At 35.1% G+C, this 22173-nt stretch overlaps 1 protein-coding gene across 1 annotated transcript in view; it reads left to right on the top strand.

The window, feature by feature from the left end:
• Positions 1 to 2246: 2246 nt before the first annotated feature.
• Positions 2247 to 22173, top strand: part of LOC138709436 (uncharacterized) — a 111501-nt gene continuing 91574 nt past the window's right edge. The window contains exon 1 of the mRNA XM_069840198.1: positions 2247 to 2392. The gene's annotated coding sequence lies outside the window, so the exon portion shown is untranslated. The remainder of the gene's footprint in view (positions 2393 to 22173) is intronic.

Below are 22173 nucleotides of genomic sequence, written 5' to 3'. Positions count from 1 at the left end.
TATCATAAGTATGCTATAATGAAATATATATTGACATAATTTTAAATACAATATTGGCCTAAGCCTAAATCTAAATATACATTTTCTGTCTTTAATAATTATAGTTCCCTTGATTTTCATATGTAGCTAACTGTAAAATTATTATTATTATTATTATTATTATTATTATTATTATTATTAAGTTTTATCGTAATTATTTTGTAATAAAGTAGATATTAACATACTTTTAAGTATGATATAAGCCTAAATTTGTACTGTAAAGGTAAGCGTTCACTACATCGTATCGCACTGGTCGTACGAATCGCACGCAACGGATATTTTAAGTGCAGTGCGTTCACTGTAACGGCTTCACCTCATCGCCTCATCGGATTCCCTATCAGCTGTTTAAAACATGACGTCGTACGATATTGACATTGCTGAAAACAGAGGAGTTGAGGTTAGGTCTATTAATTACGTCTGTTAGCGAATGAGAAGTTGTAATTGTTTCATGCGTCTTAATTGAAGAGGAAGACACGAAAGAAATATTGGTTACATATTATATTTGCAAGAAACGACTTGATTACTGTAATGGGAACGTCTCAAATTATATAGTTCTTCGCAATTTTCTACACGCGAAATAAGTTTTCCGTCTGCCATTTTGGCGCGACACTGAACATGGCACAACATAATAGTAACAGTTGAGCAATTAAAATTGATTTATTAAAGAAGGCCATGATCGCACGCATCGGAAAAGTTGCCCATCCGAGAAACGTGGACGGATTTGCCGTGAGGCGATGCGTCCGATACGATGTAGTGAACGCGGTTACATAACAATTACAGCAAAGATAGTCTTTTTCCGATCCGTGCGATTCGTCCGATGAGTGCGATACGATGTAGTGAACGCTTACCTTATATTGACGTAATTTAAAGTGTAATATAGGTCTAAGCCTCCATCAAAATACGTATTTTCTGTCCTCTTTTTTTCGAACAAATTCCTCCTTTTTGAAGCTTTGTGTCCTCTTTTTTATCGATGTGAATCTGGGCACCCTATATGAATCATATGAGGAAACAAAGAGGAAGGCAGAAAATAGGAAAGATTGTAGAAAGCTGGGTTTGCAGTGAAATACCTGCACTGGGGCAGAACACTAAATTGAATGAATGAATATTAGATAGATAGATAGATAGATAGATAGATAGATAGATAGATAGATAGATAGATAGATAGATAGATAGATAGATAGATAGATAGATAGATGGATGGATGGGTGGGTGGGTGGGTGGGTGGGTGGGTGGGTGGGTGGGTGGGTGGGTGGGTAGGTAGGTAGATAGATAGATAGATAGATAGATAGATAGATAGATAGATAGATAGATTTATTCGTTCCATAATATTCTTACATTTGCTTTATAGCATAGAATGAAGAACATGTCCAATTCTTACGTTTAAATATAAATGCAATACATATAAAATGCAAATATGAAATATGTACAGAATTAATACCTTAATAACAATAATATTTTATACAATGTAATATGTTTACCATTTAATAGTATTAAACTATTTACACAGTACTGTGAAATGTCAAGAATTCATCTACAGAATAGAAAGTGTGAGATATTAAGTAATTTTTTAGTTTTACCTTAAATAATGCAGGGTTTTGGCTATGATTCTTAATGTCTTCATGAAGACTATTGAACATTTTTATCGCCATGTAACGTACTCCCCTTTGATAGCATGATAAATTTGATGATGGCGTATGAAAATCATTCCTTCTGCGGGTATTTATACTACGTATGGCTGAATTAGTTGAAAATTTTTCTTTATTACATAAGAGGAAATTTATTATAGAGTATAATATATATATATTGATTTGTTAATGTTAGAATCTATATATTTTTTAAAATAATCTACATGATTCTCTAGCCTTTGCTCCAACTATTATTCTAATGGCTCTTTTTTGTAATAAGAATATATTTTTACTATCTGCAGAATTTCACCAAAATATTATTCCGTAGGACATAATGGAATGAAAATAGGCAATATATGAACGAATGAATATTAGATTTACATACTTCTATATCTGCCTCCGGAAGTTCTGAAAAAAAAAAAAATCTGGTACCATCTTAAGGGAAAGTAATAATATAATATAAATTTAAATAACTTATCAAAACGTAACCATAGACTATGGGTCCAGACTCTGAGAGTCAGATCTAGTCGAAGGGCGGGAGGGAAATAGCGAGGTCATCGTTGGTTTTTTTTTTTTTTTTAGGTTACGCTCGGAAACACAAAGGTCGGGGGAAACCCTACAGCGCCACAGCTTCGGCCGATACTTGGTCCTATAAACTTGTTGCTGTTGCGCAAGCATATCTGCTGTGCAGTGTGTTGTGTGCAGAGGAGTGGTGAAGACTACAGGAGGTAAGAACTGAGATCTGTGCATGCAACAGTTCCTGTCTGTTACAAATTGCTTACATTGAACTTTGTGTGATTTCTACATTGCGAATCAGGCAGCGATTCGTCTTTGTTTTTCAAAAGCGGACTCACAAATGATCATTTTCGAACCGCTATTGTGTTTGAATGTTGCCTGTGTCGGAAGTTTTATGTAAAGCTAATGTATCTTATACCATGAAGGTTCTCGTAATAACAAAAGAAAATGGTGATGTACATTTTTGCATTTTTGAACCGATATTGTTTCCGAATGTTGTGTGTGTGTGTTGAAATTTATGTAATGCTCTTGAGTTAATCGTGTTTGTATACTATAAGAGTGTGGAGCGTGAGGATGATGTTAGTCACAGAAGGAAATAATAATAATAATAATAATAATAATAATAATAATGGCTTTATTTAACCTGGCAGAGTTAAAGCCGTAAGGCCTTCTCTTACACTCAACCAGGATTAAAACTTGCTTACGAAGTTGAACATACAAATGGATCGGAATTAAGTAATTACATACTGATACAATTTAGGTACATAATGAGATCAAAAGAGGTAGTTACATAAAAAATTACCTCATAAAATAAAAATAAACATAGTGGAATATATAGAGGAGAAGTGGTAATATGGGCTACCTTGTTTGTTTTTTTTTTTTTACTATATATGGTGTTGTTACCTAGCGAAAAAGGTCTAAAAGTACATCTCGTGTCCATCAGTCTGCGTGCACAAAGAGACAAACCAGTTGCCTTTGTGGTGTGGATGTGGTGTGTTCTTTGTGTTTTTCATCAATTTCAAAGTTTTTGCTGGTATGTAGTTTTAATTTTATTGAAAGAAATGTAGTTCGTGTTTAGAAATCACGCTTGATGTGTTGCACTGATTAAGAATAGCTCTATCACATGGCATAAGAGTAATATTTATTTAGTACAACAATTGCCATACATAATCGTATATCCTTCATGAGTCGATGCTGCTAATATGGGCTACAATTATGTGTTAAATATGGGATAGATAGCCCATATTACCAGCACGTTAACACGCCCCGTATTTTCACTATCGTGATTTGCGTTATTTGTTACAGAATATTACCATTGATGTGACACGTTTTCTACTTATGTTTCTTTGGTTTTTCCAATTTTATTTGCAAATTTTTGTGGCAGCCCATATTTAGACCCCACTACCTATAGAGGATCACTTCGTATTTCTTTCAAAAAGTAATTATATGCAAATATCTATTGCAACTATTGACCTTTAAGTCTTGAAAAATTGTATATGAATAATTACTCTGTATGTCAATAAAGGTTTCCAAGCAATATGCTACACCATTTTCAATTATTATGAGGAAAACAAAATGGTAGCCCATATTTCCACCTTCTCCTCTATTAATATTGTTAGAATCAAATACGAATCACATAAAAACAGAAACCGATAATTCAATAAAAAATGTACACAGTAAAAATAAAAATAAACACATTAGAATACGTATTAGTATTAGATTACAATTAAGTAGGATTCACATAATTAAACCAGAAACCGACAATTGAATAAAATGTACACAAAAAATAGATTAATAATAAAATAACACAGTGGGATACATACTGGTGTTAAGTGATTAATAAACACGATTTACATGATTACACAATAAAAATAAGGAACAAAAAATATAAATAAAGTGGAACACATTCCATTAAATATCTGCAACGCGTTAAATATCTGGCAACTCATCATAAGATATTTTTCTAATTTACATGTAAAAGAAATTAAAGTTTGGCAGCCCTTGACTTCAGGCGGCATAGAATTCCAGTGACGAGAAGTAGCAAATAGGCGAGTGATTTGCAGTCGTATATTATTCGAAGTCTTTCGAATGCACGAAAAGTTTGCACAATGTATGCATGAATGAATATAGTGTGACAAATTAAATTAATATGAAAACTGTGGGAATAATATAATATAGGCCTAATTATTATTGGCGTCTGGCATAGCTCTATAATGATTGGAACGCGTGTTCTGAAGCAGTTATGGATTTTTTTTTTTTTTTTAAGGTTTTCTCAACTGTGAACCGGATTTCAGGTAATTCAGTAACTCTTCTGACATCTCGCTTATCTCAAGTTCCATCAACGCTAGATAATCTCGGAGTCGATACAGCGTCGTTAAATAACTGACTTAAAAATAATAAAACAAAGAATAATCAGAGAACATGCTGTATGATCTCAGCTTAATAATGTTTAATTTTTTAAATGTCTTCCCCAGCTTGTGAGATTACCATATGACGAATAATGGAAATAAGATTAAAATCGAATCGAACATGATAAGAAATCATAAATTTTGTAATATAGTGATCAACATAAAATTTAACGTGATACTAAGGTAAAGGAAGTGGTACTAGAAATGTAGCTCAGGACGTGGAATAAAGATGATATCACAGTCTACTATATACAGTCACGAAGCTTGAGGTGATTTTTTGCAAATCTCGCGATAAAGCGCTCCAAGCGGTTAGCAACTAGAAACAATAGACTGTCCACGGTCGACTTTGGATTTAGAGTGGACTGATGCATCGTTTACAATGACACGACACAGCCACGCGACATTATATAAATTATGGCCCAATAGGAAATCAGATTTCCATGACGTCACGACGCAGATCGCGACGCGACGAAAGTTGAAATTGAGTTAAATTTTACCGCGCGACGTTACCGGAATGCGTATGTGTTTTGTTTATGACGGCGTCGTCTGCAACAAAATTGAATACTTTTTCATATGAGATGTTGATAGAATTGGTTAAAGGGTACCCTGAATTATACTGAATGAACAGCGAGTAATGTTATTTATAGAGGTTATTCTTTAGGATATTTCAAACAAAAAAGTGTAATATAATTTTGCTCGTTTTTGCTTCATTTTCGAGAAAAAAATTATTTTATGTGAAACATTTCATGGCGTATTTTGGGAAAGCTATTAAATTAATTCCTAATATGCTTAGTCAATTTAAGAGAGCAGTGTATTATGATAAAAAATTAGTTTTTGTCGTTGAAATATGCAGAAATTTCATCTGAACAATTGTAAATATTCGTTCTGAAAAGGAATTTTAAAACTTTACATTTGCTAGATCAAATTTCTGCGTATTTATTATGGAAATACAGTGCTCTCTTAAATTTACTGAACATATTGGTAATTAAATCAATGGTTTTTCCAAAAGATGGTAAGACATGTTTCATATAAAACAGTTTTTATCTCGAAAAGGAAGCAAAAAGAAAACAATAATCATATTATTTTTTTGTTTGAAATATCTCAAAGAATAACCCTATGAAATTAATGACATTATTTACGGTTCACGCTTTATATTACTGTTTGTGTACATGAAATACACAAATATTTCCATTCATGGCTCCCATGAAGTTCGGAAAATTTACTTTTTTTCCAATATCCTTCTTCCACCTTCGTGAAATTGTCCTCAGAGAGCTTCCACTTAATGAGGGTTTTTTTTTTTAATTTATCCCAGATTACAGGACTTGTTTCTAAAACTAATGGACATTGTGAAAGTTACAATACGAAAATCGTAAAGAGAGAACGTAGGGAGAGAACCAAGTTCTTAAAGGGAAATCCAACCTCAAAGTTACGCTTAGATGCTCTGCTGGATGCCTACCGCATTGGACGTTTTTGTATTTGAGAGCCAATGATATGCAGGAGATCATCAAATTGCGAAGATGTCATTCGCATATAGTTATGATATGTTGATTTCTTCTACTCCAAAAATAGAGAAGGCAGGCATCGTTTCATTTTACTAAGTTTCCTAATCAACACGAACCAGCGATTCAAGTCGCGGAATTGTGAACACCAGTCCGCGACGCGATACTGCGATGTCGCGGATGTCGCGTCATTGTAAATTAAGCATGAGTCGTATTTCCATCGAGTGCTAGGTCGTTGCGTATTTCGCATTGATGCTCTTGAAGAAAAATCCTAACATCTATTTCTTATTTTACTTCTACAGTAGATGCAAAAAGTGGTTAATAAACAGCAGGAGGGAAGATCTAATGACAAAGAATGAAGCATATCTTTATAATAATATAAAGTTTTGCTCTCTTCATTTCGAAAACACACAATTTATGAATGATAAAGTGTTAAAAATGTTATGTTTTATTTAACGACGCTCGCAACTGCAGAGGTTATATCAGCGTCGCCGGATGTACCGGAATTTTGTCCCGCAGGAGTTCTTTTACATGCCAGTAAATCTACTGACATGAGCCTGTCGCATTTAAGCACACTTAAATGCCATCGACCTAGCCCGGGATCGAACCCGCAACCTTGGGCATAGAAGGCCAGCACTATACCAACTTGCCAACCAGGTCGACATGAATGAAAATAAAAATAAATTAATCTGGAATGTAGTTCCAACTTTATTTGATGTTTCAAATAAACCTGTTCTGTTATTACCTGCAGCTGAGAAACAAAAGCTTTGCACTAATTCTACGTCTGTATCAGCTGATTCCTTGAATAATTGTAAATTTTCAGACAACTTAGGCCTACTTTTTTTTTTCAAAGGATATGTTTTTAACTATAGCTGTTAATTTTGTTGCTATTTTTATTTTTTACTTTACTAGAGACGTAGAAAAAGTAAGTCTGTTACAATAAAATTTATTGATCACGTTTTATTTCCAATTCTGGTGTGATTATTATTGCTTAACCTCATCCCAGTTTGTTAACTACGTAACCCTACACTACAAGTACCGGTACACGTAAGTTACTCCCATTAATTCATATTTCCATTATTATTGTTATTATATTATTGTTGTAAAGGGAAATGCAAATTAATATTTATTGGTTTCATAGTTCATTATCGCTATAATCTTGAATGAGTGAAGCGATTATAGTAAATTTCAGTTCGATTTGCACAAACAAAAGTAATATTAACCTATTTCTTGCAGACATCTTCGAGTTTATGGTCCATTTAATATTTCAATAATGGAAGGAAGGTGTTAATTTTTCGAAAAGAACACGACAACGAAAGTGTAACATATTTTGTCATCTGCTAGGAGAGATCTGTGATGATGAGGCGATAGTAGCGATCCTAGTGGTGGGCAACTACCCATGTTTGCATTTTTACTACATATTGAGCTTCGCGACTGTATATAGTAGACTGTGATGATATCGTAGGATGTAAATTGATAGCTTCAATGACTCAATAGCTACATCTTTGACGGTAGTTGGTATTTCAAAGCGTTTACAGAAAGAAGACTAGTGGTGATTGTTCCTCTTGCACGAATAAACAGATCAATAACTTATACCTTCTGTATATCAAACAGTCTTGCATCTGCAATAAATTACTTTGACAATGTTATGCGTGCCGTTTCATTAATAATGTGTAAGATTTGGGCGATTTCCATACTGTTTTCTAGGATATATTTATTTCAGTTTCAGACGTCTATAGTGATCTCGGGCCGATTGCAAAAACATTTACTGAGAAAAATTGAGAAAGGAAATCATCTTCGGTATTGATGTAGAAGTTTATAAGAGAATGAAGCAGTGCACTTTGTAGATATCTTAACGTGAGTAATGCAAACTGAAAGGAAGGGTTGTTTCTTTCCAGTTCAGGATTAGACGCCGATAGGTTTGCGCGTGCTCATTGGATGTGCATTCACAAGAAATGGCCCCATTAAATTACGTAGAATCTAATTTCATACTGATCTAGAGCTCTCTGATCGAGTTTCTGGCTGATATGTATATCTGTTATCAAGCAGTACATCTCATGTCGGAGAAAGAATAATTGTTTGTATGCATCTGAAGTGTGACTCTTGTAATATGTAGCTAGTCGCCGATGTATGCAATGGAGGGGTGAAAGGAACTAGCCACGCTATGCCATTATCTCCTGGCCTAGTTGCCTCATAAGTGGTTCCTTCTTGGTATCACTTGTGAGGTTCAGACCTGTCTTCCGGACAGTTGACGTTATCCGCGAGTGTTGACGATGTGTTTGCCAGAATGCAACTACTGTTCTCCAACCAGGAGATCAACCGTGAAAGGAATGTGCTTACTATTGCCTCATCTATTGGAACGAAGTAGATAAATAATATTACCGTTATAACGCCAGTTTAAAAACCATGCGCTCTCCTGCATATGTTATTTCCTGTATGAAGAGATTAAAAGACAGGAGATTAACTGTGATCTAATTTTGTAACTAGGGTAGTATCAATATGTCTGTATCAATGTTATGGTTTGTGCTGTGAGAGCTAGCCAATAGAGATGAGAGTACCCACGTGTGTGACCTTATGACATCTTATGACATCAACATTCATTCACAGCATTACCCTCCTTCGTCTCATCCGGCAGAGACTTTCTCGTGGTTGGAGCACAGTACAGACGGCAGGAGTGCCGATCTTGTCAATTTGACTCTCTCTCTCCCCCCCCCCCTCCCCCCTCTCTCTCTCTGTAGGCCCTACATGAAAAATTAAGGAATATTATGGTTGTGCACTATTTATAAACCTATTCTTTAAACATTTAAAATAGGATATGGGCCGAAGTTAGGATTTATGTTAATTATGTTTTGATACGACAATGTTATATACAAGAGTTCCGAAATAGGCCTATTACTCTCTAACCTACAATGGAGCGTATGTTTAATATTTAGTTTAGTAAATTTAATTAAATGTAGGAAATTACCCAAAACAAACTGTGTTTTCATCCTACAACCAACCGACAATAACAAAAATTGCAGGTTGCTAGGCGATGATAGAAAACGAAATATGGAAGAAATGCATGAGATATATAAACAACTATTAAATATTTTTCCATATTTAAGCATCAAAATGTAGGGTTGCCCTTTGAAATTTCAAAACGGCAGGTTGGGGAGATTGAGTGAAACTCTAGATCATATTATATCTAACCAGATAGGTCGGCCGCTTTGACGTTAACTTTTGTCAGGTTTACTACGCTGCCATCTAGTTGTCACATAAGGAGTCACGTCATAACTCCCATTTGAATTACATTAGCGACTGTACTGCCATCTCTTGTTCGTTTACGGCGGACGGGTGGCGACCCTGGCGGTTGTTCTCTTCAAAGTGCTGCCTATTTTAAGCTATAGCGATGAGTTATCTGTTACATAGGTCTAGGGTGAAACCTAAAATGCCACAATACTGGTTTTCCACGCGATATGATCAGAGATGTTAAATCGTGTATAAATGAACTAAAAAAAAAAAATACTGGTTTTAAACTTCACCCTCAAAATCTGAATGAATTGACGTATTTTTTGTTTAAATTAAATTAAAATAAATATTTAGCCTGGGAAGTTTTGAAATGAAAGTCCTGTATGAACTAAAAAATCGCATTAATTGAATACATTTAAGTACACCGGATGAGCATGAAATCTGGATTCGTAAATCACAATGGCTATATAAAAATTTTGTGCTAATGATGCTGGGAATTGTCACATCCGATATTCAAAGGAAGAAAATTTCAGCCAGGAAACTGGACTCTAGAAAGGTCCCCAATATGCTCGCTGCGTTTCCATTGGATGATTATTCCTATGCGTTGTCGTAGATTTAAATAATTCGTGCAACGAGGGTCTCCAGTAAGTCACCAAACGTTCATCAAACTCAGAAACCAGATTGTTTGGTTCTCTATACCAGAAACCTTAAGTTTCAAAAGCAAAAAAACGATGAAGCGGTTATTATCCATGACAGGTCCATTTTTATACGTGAGGAACTGTGAATCTTACTCTGTGTTCACTGTGGTTATCATGAAAAATATGAAGTCATGTAGATAGAGGTGCATTAGAATATGAAAGAAGTAACGCGTTATTTTTAAAGTGTTGGGCTAAAATTATGCACTAACTAAACTTGGAAAGTTGCCTTCTTTGACTTCTGCTGTCAAGGTTACATCATTCTTAAATCAGACTGCATCACTTTCAAGTTCGTTTTGTTTCGCTGCAACAAAAATGGGAACTCTTTTTACTTGAAAGACAGGTTAAGATGCTAATATTGGTTACATTATCTTGAAATCTGAAAACCGGATTCCGTGTCTGCAGGGCCTTAACTTTATCGGAGTGTGTATGTTTGTGTGACAGTAGGCCTAAGTATTGGATTGATATTTAATATTCAACATGGTGTACCATGTAGATTCTTCTCATTCACAATGAAAATTAAACATAACATAAGCGTTAACTTAAGAATGTAAACGTTACGGTAAAATCAAGAAGTCATACCATCATTCACCATGGGAACATAAACATAATGGCAAATATACTTGGTAACCTTGGAAACATAACAACGACGCATTTCCTTATAATCATGTCGTATACTTCAGCGCTCCACGATTATGTTCTGTTTGCAAATCACGTCCTAAGCATAAGCATGAAAGTTTGGAGTTCGCAAACTTTCATGTTAACGTCTTACGGTAATGTTAATGTTAATGTTAATGTTAGTGTTTATGTGAATCATTGTGAAATATCCCATTTGTTAGCCAAGCCGCAAACTTCTATGTTTATATTACGGTTATGTTTAATTTTCATTGTGAATAATCTGCATACATCTTAATTGAACGTGCGTTTGTAACTTAATTCTTTCAATATTCTCTACAGATTGCATAAATTGAACCGTGTAGATGCAGCTTTATTTTTATTTGTGGAAAGCAGTCCAAAATTTCTAACAAAAGCTTCTTTAATGATCACGTCATCAAATATCTACTTACGAAACATAAAAACTATCGAAACTTGAAAACATGCTGTGTACGTATATCGATTACGTAGCTGTTTACAGAATAAATCTTGCTTGTCGCAGTAACTTATTTATTATGTAGGCTTTACAAAAAGACGATTGCTATTAATATAGTGAAGTTTAAGATAAGAGAGTTTGTTCCTTCTTACTATCAAGAGGAGTCACACGGCTCGAATCCTTCCCTTAATACTGTAATAGTAATATGCGTTACAAGAGCGGTATGTTGACGTTTTCATGTTCGAGGAAAAGATTGAAAAAGCGAAACGTAGTTGAGCTTTTTTAATTTCCGAGAACATGAAAACAAACATACCGCTCGTGTATCGTACATTATTTTGTGCGAAGATCGTTTATTACGTACCTGAAAGACGAATTTCTAATTAGTTGCAATGAAATCTCCATGTTGGTTTCTGTTTAATGACGGCAACTTCGGAAAACCAAAATATCTTTCTTCAACATTGTTGCTATAAAATGTTTTCTGTGTTTACTATACTCCAGCAGGCCGTGATATACGTCTGTCTTCCCCCCCCCCCCCCAGTCTATAAAGCGAACTTAAAACAAAAGGTAAGGTTATGTAATGATTTATTTTTCATTTTAATATTTTAACAATATTATTTATATAACATATTGCAGTAATAACATCGGCATCTGGAATCTTGTTGATTTTTTTCACGGCTTCCTTAATGTTACTTGTATCAGGAATGCAATAAGTTTCGTGGAGTAGTAGACTTTACTTAATTTTTGCAAATATTTAAAAACAATAATTAACATTGCAATTTAGGTGAAATTGCAGTGGTAAGTTTCCAATTTATAATTATTACTATGTTAAACGTCTCTAAAAATAATATGTTAAAAGCCTAAAGCAGTAAAATGAATGTCGCGCTTAAGCGGTAAGAAGAGGGAAATTGTTATGTGTGTTACGTTGGGAATACTGAATGTGGTATTTCACACTTACCGCGTATTGGTTTTGTGCGGAAAGCAAGCAAATACGCACGATCTCGCACAAAATGATGTTGCATATATAGGCCTATGTATTTTCTGTTTTAAATATAGCAAAATTAGCCTTATCGTAAATAATGTTAGTTTGTAATTTTGTATAGGTTATTTTAGTAACAATAAATAATAATAATAATATTATTGTTATTATTATTATTATTATTATTATTAATATTAATAGCTTTGTTGTGCTCAGTAGCGCTTGCATTGAACCTCGGAGTCGCCAGGAACAAAGAAAAGTTAAAAACAATGATTGTGGTGTGTTGAGCTCTTCTTTCAGACCAGTCCTGTAGGTGTAGGGCATTGGTATGGTTACCATGAGAAGAAATTCTATAGGAGGACATGGGATTTAAAATAAGAGGTCGTTGCTGAAAAAAGGACTTTTTAAAAATTTGGTATGAACAAAATTAAAGATAAAAACAATTACTGATCTTAGTTTTCTGACTAGTTGCTGGATCAGTATTACATCTGTACCCTACTCATCGGTGGAGCCCACTTTGTGCACAAGAGCCTGAAGAGACAAACATATCTTGTAACAAATAACTATGGAACTGTTCACAGGACATGTCCTTGAAATTATATTTCATCATGATGATACCTCTGACTGTCTCCGTTAGCATGTGATTTCATTCTTTTGTCCATTGAGCAGATATTAGGGAAAATACTCTCTCAACACTTTCATTGTGACTTGGGATAAATAAATAGAATTGACATATTTTTAATCAATCTTCTTAATGTATCCAGCTGTTTGCTGACAACATAAAGACCACTATAGTCCACTGTAGTCTATTCAGTTGTTGTTTTTCACGAGAAATGAGGGGTATTTTGATCGGTGTTCATTATAGATGCCTGTTGCTAGTAGCCAGAGTTGGGGTGTAGTCAATATACACTGCAGGGCTGTGTCTTCTGCAACTGGTACTGATGATTTTAATTTACTTCTTTTGTGGACAGTATAGAAGAATGTGTTCCAGACCTTCATCATGATTATTACACCACAGACAAGTAGGATTATCAGAAATGTGAAATCGGTGTACGTACAATTGAGTGACAATGTGACCTGTTCTGGCTCTTGTTAAAAATGTTTGAACATGTCTGGGCAAATTTTTGTACATTTCCAGGTCATTTGGTTTCTTTTGTACAGACTGTAAAATTTTTCCTTTGTCAAAAGAGAGCCAATTGTTGATCCATAGGTTTGTAAAATGAGACTTTACTGAAGCAAAAGCACTGGATAGAGATATCACTTGAAGAGGTCTTGGTTGCAAATATGTTGCCTGTTTTGCAATATTATCGACTTTCTGGTTTCCAGGTGTACCACAATGACTAGGTATCCATTGAAATGTTATTTTTAAGAGTTCTGAGAAAGTTTCAGTGCTTGCAGAACTGTTGGAATTGAAGAATTTGCACCATTGTTTATCTGAACTTAAATCTTTGTCCAAATTAACTTGATTGGCATATCTTTGTGCATTGCAGAATAAAATTGATAAAATAGCTTAGAATTATGAATAGTAACGTTTCTAGAGTGTAAGAATTCAATGCATGTCAATAGGTCATCATATTTTATGTTTTTTTATGTGCTTCAGCTTCAACCATTGAAAGCAATTAAATTCTTTCATAGATTTTCACCATTTATTTAGATATTCTATGCATAATATCGCACATTATTCAATATTCATATTAATTCTAGTTGAAATGTGAAATGCCGGACATTTTAAAATTTTTTTGCTTGCCGGACAGGATATAAAATGATTAAAAAAAGAGGACATGTCCTCCTTTTGTTGGACGGATGGTAACCCTAGGCAGTGGTCGTCATTTTTTGACTCGCTAGTCAACCCCTTAATAATAGGCCTGGGGTATTTGTGCGTGAGCTTCAGCGATTTTCAGATAGCGGTCTCCTTCTACTCCCGCAATAATTGTGTTCATCCTGAACGTAAGAATAGATGTGGCGTGCAATGTGTAAGCTACAATTTACAGAAAATTAAGTGCAGTATTTATGTACGCATGTAGGAGAAGCACGTCTTGCAGTCATTGTGAATGGCATGTCACTGAGCCTATGCATTGTTCATCGTTTCTATCCACCTGATTTCTGTGTGAGCGCGAGCTCTCTCAGAGAGAAGCTTTTCATTCACAATGAAAATTAAACATAACATAAGCATTAACTTAAAAATGTAAACATTACGGTAAAATCAAGAAGTCATACCATCATTCACGATGGGAACATAAACATAACCGCAAAGACACTTTCTAACCATGGAAACATAACAACGACGCCATTTCCTCATATTCTGTCATATACTTCAACGCTCCACGATTGTGTTCTGTTTGTAAATCACGTAAGCATAAGCATGCAAGTTTAAGGCCCATTCACAATGAAAATTAAACATAACCGTAATATAAACACAAAAGTTTGCGCCCAGGCTACCAAATGGGATCATTCACAATGATTCACATAAGCATTGACATAAACATTACCGTAAGACGTTAACATGAAAGTTTGCAACCTCCAAACTTTCATGCTTATGCTAACGTGATTTGCAAACAACACAATCGTGGAGCGCTGAAGTATACGACAGATATATGAGGAAATGGCGTCGTTGTTATGTTTCCATGATTACCAAGTATGTTTGCTGTTATGTTCCCACCGTGAATGATGGTATGATTTCTTGATTTTACCGTAACGTTTACATTCTTAAGTTAACGCCTACGTTATGTTTCATTTTCATTGTGAATGAGCCTATACCATCATTCACGATGGGAACATAAACGTAACCGCAAAGATACTTTGTAACCATGGGAACATAACGACGACGCCATTTCCTCATATTTTCATATACTTCAACGCTCCACGATTGTGTTCTGTTTGTAAATCACGTAAGCATAAGCATGAAAGTTTAAGGCCCATTCACAATGAAAATTAAACATAACCGTGACATAAACACAAAAGTTTGCGCCCAGGCTGCCAAATGGGATCATTCACAATGATTCACATAAGCATTGACATAAACATTACCGTAAGACGTTAACATGAAAGTTTGCGAACTCCAAACTTTCATGCTTATGCTTACGTGATTTGCAAACAGAACACAATCGTGGAGCGCTGAAGTATACGACAGATATACGAGGAAATGGCGTCGTTGTTATGTTTCCATGGTTACCAAGTATGTTTGCTGTTATGTTCCCACCGTGAATGATGGTATGACTTCTTGATTTTACCGTAACGTTTACATTATTAAGTTAACGCTTACGTTATGTTTCATTTTCATTGTGAATGAGCCTATACCATCATTCACGATGGGAACATAAACGTAACCGCAAAGATACTTTGTAACCATGGGAACATAACAACGACGCCATTTCCTCATATTCTGTCATATACTTCAACGCTCCACGATTGTGTTCTGTTTGTAAATCACGTAAGCATAAGCATGAAAGTTTAAGGCCCATTCACAATGAAAATTAAACATAACCATAACATAAACACAAAAGTTTGCGCCCAGGCTACCAAATGGGATCATTCACAATGATTCATATAAGCATTGACATAAACATTACCGTAAGACGTTAACATGAAAGTTTGCAACCTCCAAACTTTCATGCTTATGCTTACGTGATTTGCAAACAGAACACAATCGTGGAGCGCTGAAGTATGAGGAAATGGCGTCGTTGTTATGTTTCTATGGTTACCAAGTATGTTTGCTGTTATGTTTATGTTCCCATCGTGAATGATGGTATGACTTCTTGATTTTACCGTAACGTTTATATTCTTAAGTTAATGCTTACGTTATTTTTAATTTTCATTGTGAATGAGCCTTGAACATAAGCAGGGCGGAGGGTATGATCTCCCTCCCCTTAGCCATAACTTTTTCATTTAACGTTAAGCAGTTTGGGTATTATCCCCCTGCTATCTTCCCCTTTGCTGTGTATTGCGGGCTGCATTTTATGACGCAATCTTTGTCGACCACTTGTGTAGAATAGCCTAAAGATATTGTGGTTTACTATTATTGCATTATTATTAGTATAAAATAGTTACGTACTTGTATTTAACTCTTACCTTGCTAGAAATGTCTAGGTTGAATTACGCTATGCATACAACGCCATTATGAAGCTTTTAGTGATCGCATAAGGCTATCTCGCGGGTACATTAATTCGTCTAAACATGTTTTTTGTGAAAAGTTGCTTGATAATTATGCTTATAATGTAGAATCACTTTGAGATGGTTACAATTAAAATTACATTGTAATAAAAATTATGTTAAGACTAATTTATGTCTAGAAGTAAAAATGTCGCAATATTATGTTCGTTAATCTAGAAGAAAACAACTGAAAATAAACTTACGATGTTATTGCGATCAAGAGGTTGTGGACTTGTGACCTACGCATTTTCGTGATACAGGCTACTTCGCTCTTTTAATTAACTTTTAAATTCAGTACATTTGATTATATCAATGGTCGACTTTTTGTGTAGTTGCCATTATATAAAGGAAGTCGTGCATACAGAATGACGTCATACTTTTCCCTTAACAAGTCACATCCCTTCGATGTCCTTCAAAATACAGCGGAAGGCAATTATCACTAGCGAATTATATGACTTATGGAAAAGTAGGTACACAGGCTAGATGCCCATTAAAGCACTTTCACGTGAATTTAATTTATAATTATTGATAATTCACATGGACAGCAGTTATAAAATAGGTAGGCCTACTAATATATGCAATACATTAGCAATAGAAATAAAAGAAATGAAAACATGAAAGAGATGTTGCTTATTATGATTCAAAAATCATAAATTTAATAAATCGATAATACTCGTAAATTGCAGGGCCAAAACAAGGAAAAAGTTTTGATAACGATACCCATTTGTCTCGATGTAGAGATATTATATACCAAATTGTTTCTATATGTATTTGGAGGGATATAAAATTAAATTAGTTTGAGTATTTCAACGAAATCAGTATTATGTTTGTTCATATTTTTTTGAGAAGTATTTTTGAGTAGGCCTACAGTAAGTTGTTCTTGTATCATTGAGCATGTGGAAACCAAAAATTCATCTCAGTATTCTAGTTGGGAACTGGAATGGGCAAGATATTTTGAATATCTTATAATATAGGAATCTAAGGATTTTATTCTGTATCAACTCGATAGAATGAACATTGTTTTTGCAACGAGGATTTCAAATAATTATAATAGCATGTGTTTTTGCAACGAGGATTTCAAATAATTATAATAGCATATTCCACTTGCTTCTAACCTAAAAACAGGTGGTTGCTTGAATAATTTCGAATTACAAATCCAAGTGATTTGTAAGCAGAATTAGTGATTTGTTAAAATGTGGAGTTTGTAAGTTAAATTAATCTCAAATTCGATATCTACATTAATTAGCCATTAATTTAAACAAACTATACACGCACACTATCCACAATATCTGCTTGCAAGTTGCTACAAGTTACCATTCACACGAGTAAAGTGGTGGAATCAAGTTGATAACGTGACGGGAAAGTGGACACAAAAGTTGACGAGTCGTCAACTCAAATTCTGCTTGACCGCCAAGTCACAACTTGACTGTCTCGACCATATCACACGGGGAAAGTTGAAGGAAAGTCAAATTGCTTCAAGCACTTGACTCCTCTAAACTATCCCTGTGTGAATTGGCCTTTAAATCCGAGTCACACGGGGATAGTTTACAGGAGTCAAGTGTTTGAGGCCTCTAAACTTGATGCTATATTTATGATCACACGGAGATATTAAACTTGAAACCATGCTTGGAAAAAAAAGCGCGCGCTGAATGTTGTATTCGTAGTGGTGTTTGAATTCTTGTATTCTGTTATAGTTAATAAAAATAAATAGTGAACTGGCATTTTTAGTTTGGTGAAACTGAAGATGCCACCAGCACATATTCGTCATGTGTGCAGCTAATTGGCGCCTTGTTATTGTATGAATTACAAAATATTCTTGAAAAAAAGGTAAAGAGAACATGGGTTAAGAAATGGATTCGTAGAAGAATTATGCACGGTGCATCTAATACCTTGTTGAAAGAATTAGCTGAAGAAGGTCCTGCAGAATACAGGAAACATCTCAGAATGAGTCCTGTTTTAAGGGTTTTTAACTTTTTTCGAACCACTCCTTCGTCTATGTTTTCGAAACCTTGTTCCATGAGTTCACTGACTAGTTTCTGAAATAATAATTCCCGCTTGTTTTTATTGAGGTATTCTTTGTCACGTATATTGCATACAAGTTCATACTTCTCAGACACTTCCAAAAACTTTATGATATCGTTTGAATTCCACTCAGGGGCGCTCATTATTAATAATTATTAATTTACTTCGACAATAGGCCTAAAATTACAAACTTCCTACTTGCCAAGTTGCTACAAGTTCGCATTCACAAAAGTAAAGTGGTGGAATCAAGTTGATCATGTGACGGGAAAGTGGACACAAAAGTTGACGAGTCGTCAACTCAAATTCTACTTGACCGCAAGTCACAACTTGACTGTCTCGACAATATCACACGGGGAGAGTCGAAGGAAAGTCAGATTGCTTCAGGCACTTGACTCCTCTAAACTATCCCTGTGTGAATTGGCCTTTAGATATGTTTCGACGAGGAAAATGCGTTGCTGTACTGTATATTATGAGCATTTCTCAATAGAAATCGTTAAGTGCGAGTATTCTGCAACAACGGATGAGGAAAACCCAAGCAAAGTATCTGGTCTGACCTTAAGTCTACGTTTCCGGCATACTTATCTAGTTGCGAATGTTGCTGTGTGGCAATTAATTAGTTTTCTTTTCCGGCCCCATGTATGTGTTTGACGACTAAATACATTGTTGCAACATTTGTGTAAAACGCAGTGGAGGACATTTGAGTAACTGCTCCAAAATTGAGGCAAGATTCTCTTGATTTTCTTAAATAATTTACTAATTGTGCGATCACTTGCCATGCTGTAGTGCCGTGTTACGGCAAGAACGTTATCTGCGAGAGCTGGCTGACTTTATTGTGAAACGTTCGTTTAACGTTTTGTGCATTTGAGAGTTCATATTTTTAATATAAACTTCACATTATCTTTCCGGATTCTTTGATATGTCTAAGCGACCTCAAAGCGTAATTTTACTATTTTTTTTTTTTAGCAAAAAGTCTCATCGCGATTCTGGCGAGGTTAGTGAAAATTTCACATTAAACAAATCTTTCTTCGCAGTCTGAATGTGACTATGTCACGACGTTCTTCCCGGAACCAGTTTCACATCTCCCTGTGAAAACTCGGATGATGATGATGATGATGATGATAATGATAATATAGCTCGCGCAAGGAACGATTACCGGAAAGCGATGGTGGCGTTGCTATCTGTTTTGACGTGTATATATCGTTGCTTACGGGATTACACAAGCTGGCGCATAGCACGATCGAGAGTAGGTCTCTGTGAGTCATGACAATTTCTGCCGCTAGGTTCGCCTCTCTGCCCTATGAAATGATGAATGGTACCATTACAAACCATTGTGCATCGTGAAAATAGTTCGATTAATTGTGCATTACTGATTGAGTACGAATATTATAAATATGCCAAGCATATTACAGTGTTATTTGAAGTTTGTTCTTCTAATTAATACCATAAAGTAATGAAATAATATAGCCTAGGCCTATATGTGATTTTATACTACCGGTATTGATGTTGATCGTGGTAAATTAATCCAATTTCACAGTGTTGTCTTTTGTATTGTGGTTCATAACAATTATAACAGTATGTGCGTGGAAATGTTTTTAAAATAATAAATTCTAGCTCATGATTTTAAGTGGTCGTTTCAATGGGAGGTTATATTGGAAAGATGATCACAAATGGATAATTTACTGCAAGATACAAGAACTGAATATAAGTGAGTGTTCCGTTGAAAGTGAAAGTGAAAATTTCGTTTTACAAGAGCTAAGTAGGCGTACACGCACTAAAATACTACAGCGTTTACTATTACTATGCTCAATAGATTAATCAGTAGGCCTATAGAAATGTTTTCACCACTGCAAGAAAAAATCGCGCAATAATTATACTTCTCAGTTATTGTGACGTCCGTATTTTTTTTAAAAAGAGAGGGAAAAGTTAGGCCTTCTTGCAAATGCGTAATTATGAATTCAAGGAAATTAAAGATAATGCAGTACCTTAATTAGTTGCAATATCTTATTTAATAACAATATTAATAATATTAGGTGAAAAGGGTAGGCTATAGTGCGTATATGTAAGATGTCAAGTTAATTTATTTCCGGAAATGTTTGGTGTATGAACTGAAGTACAGAGCAGACAGTCCCTCAGTTTATATGTAATATGTTTTAATATCAAGAATGACAGCCTTTTATGGTAATATAATTGAGGAGTAGAAGTTTGCAAATTACGTCTATTGTCCATAAAATATTGTACGAAGCATTTAATAAGCAATGGTGAGTCCTTTAAATGTCCCAAATGTCAATGTCTTTTAAGTGTTCTGCTATGAATATATAGGGCAGAACAGCGCTCCGAGCGGCGGAATTGGCATTACGAGGGAACCACTTCAGACTCGTTTTTCAAGCTCTATGCGCCAGCTTGTATAATCTCGTAAGCAACGGTATATATAGACACGCCGAGGGAGCGAGACATGCGAGCAGTGTTGCCAATTCAGCGCTTTTCCCGCTAAATCTAGCTTTTTTGGATAACCGTCTCGCGGGTAAAATTATATTATCCCGCTTAGCGGGAATACTAGCGGTTTTTAATCTTTCAAGTTTCTGAAAAGAAAATATTCATATTAGCGTTATTGTTGTTTTTGCAAGTTTAATACCGGTCGATTCTAAAACACTCGGAACAGTAAAAAAAAATTGTGGTGGCATTCTAATTAAGCGTTAAACATCGAACATCTGCTGTCGCCGTGCACTAGTACTTCGCATGATCAACAAAGACTTTAATAATATAGGCCTAATGTATTAGAAATTACATACAGACTAAATTCAATTGCTTAAACAATATTATTTGTGTAAGACGTGTACCATGACAGTGTTAACTATTACTCGTTGTATAAATACACCGGTACAATATCGTTAAACCTTTCTCTGTGCTATTTATCCGCAAATAACTGAGATGTGGGGCCTCAAGATCAGCAACGGTTTCGTAAAGAGTGGCTACGTGAAGTGTAACATAAAGACAAACACAATTGAATTCTGGAGCGAAGTAGCCATTTACAGGGACGCATCTAATAATAAATCCTTTTCAAGAATTGCTTGGTCTTATTCTTTTCTTGGTCTAATTCTCAAGTGAAGAGAATATTTTTTTAGTATGATGAATGTCGTGAAGTCTACGAAAACGGATGGGGACAGAATTAATGGATGCAATTCTGACAATACGGGCAGGTCTGGATCATGTGAACAAGTGTTGCAAGAATTATTATCAGGTACCAACCAGAGGTTTTGGAGAAAATAGTTACCTTGACTACGTACAAAAATGAAAGTGGACAGGCTATCTAGAGATTTTTGTTAGAAAATCGCGGTTTTCGAAAGCCATCTAGCGGGATTATATGAAAAACTGTTGGCAACACTGCATGCGGACCGATGGAAGTACTGTCAATTCCAAGAAAATGAGCAGATGACATCGCTGTGGAAATAAAGAACGTAGAAAGAGAAAAAATCGAAGCTAATTAAACTCAAAACATATGTTTACGAATGAAATAATAATACCGTGTGATACAAGACACGTATTCACATGCAATGGAACAAACTAAAGTCGTAATGTGACTATCACAACGCAAGACTGATTCTATCGATGTCATTTCTCTTTCTACTGTACTCTTGAACAGTGTTGCCAACTCGAATCTTAAAAATCCGCTATGATACCGTGCAGAAATCGCTAAATTGATGTATTGTCAATGTAAAATTAGATTATTTTGCCGCTGTGAGTGCTAAAAATACCCACTAAATCCCCATATCAGCAATACAAATTTCATACATTTTACCCGCTAAACTAACACTGAAAAACGCTAGATCTAGCGGGAAAACCGCTGAATTGGCAACACTGCTCTTGAACATCATTCAAGCTATCTCGTGACCTTTCCTGTCGCTCGCTTTTCCTTATCGCATTGTTTC

This window comes from Periplaneta americana, chromosome 11, assembly GCF_040183065.1.
Source record: "Periplaneta americana isolate PAMFEO1 chromosome 11, P.americana_PAMFEO1_priV1, whole genome shotgun sequence".
Lineage (NCBI taxonomy): Eukaryota > Metazoa > Arthropoda > Insecta > Blattodea > Blattidae > Periplaneta > Periplaneta americana.
Note: the sequence above shows the minus strand (reverse complement) of the source record. Positions and strands in the feature narration are given on the sequence as shown.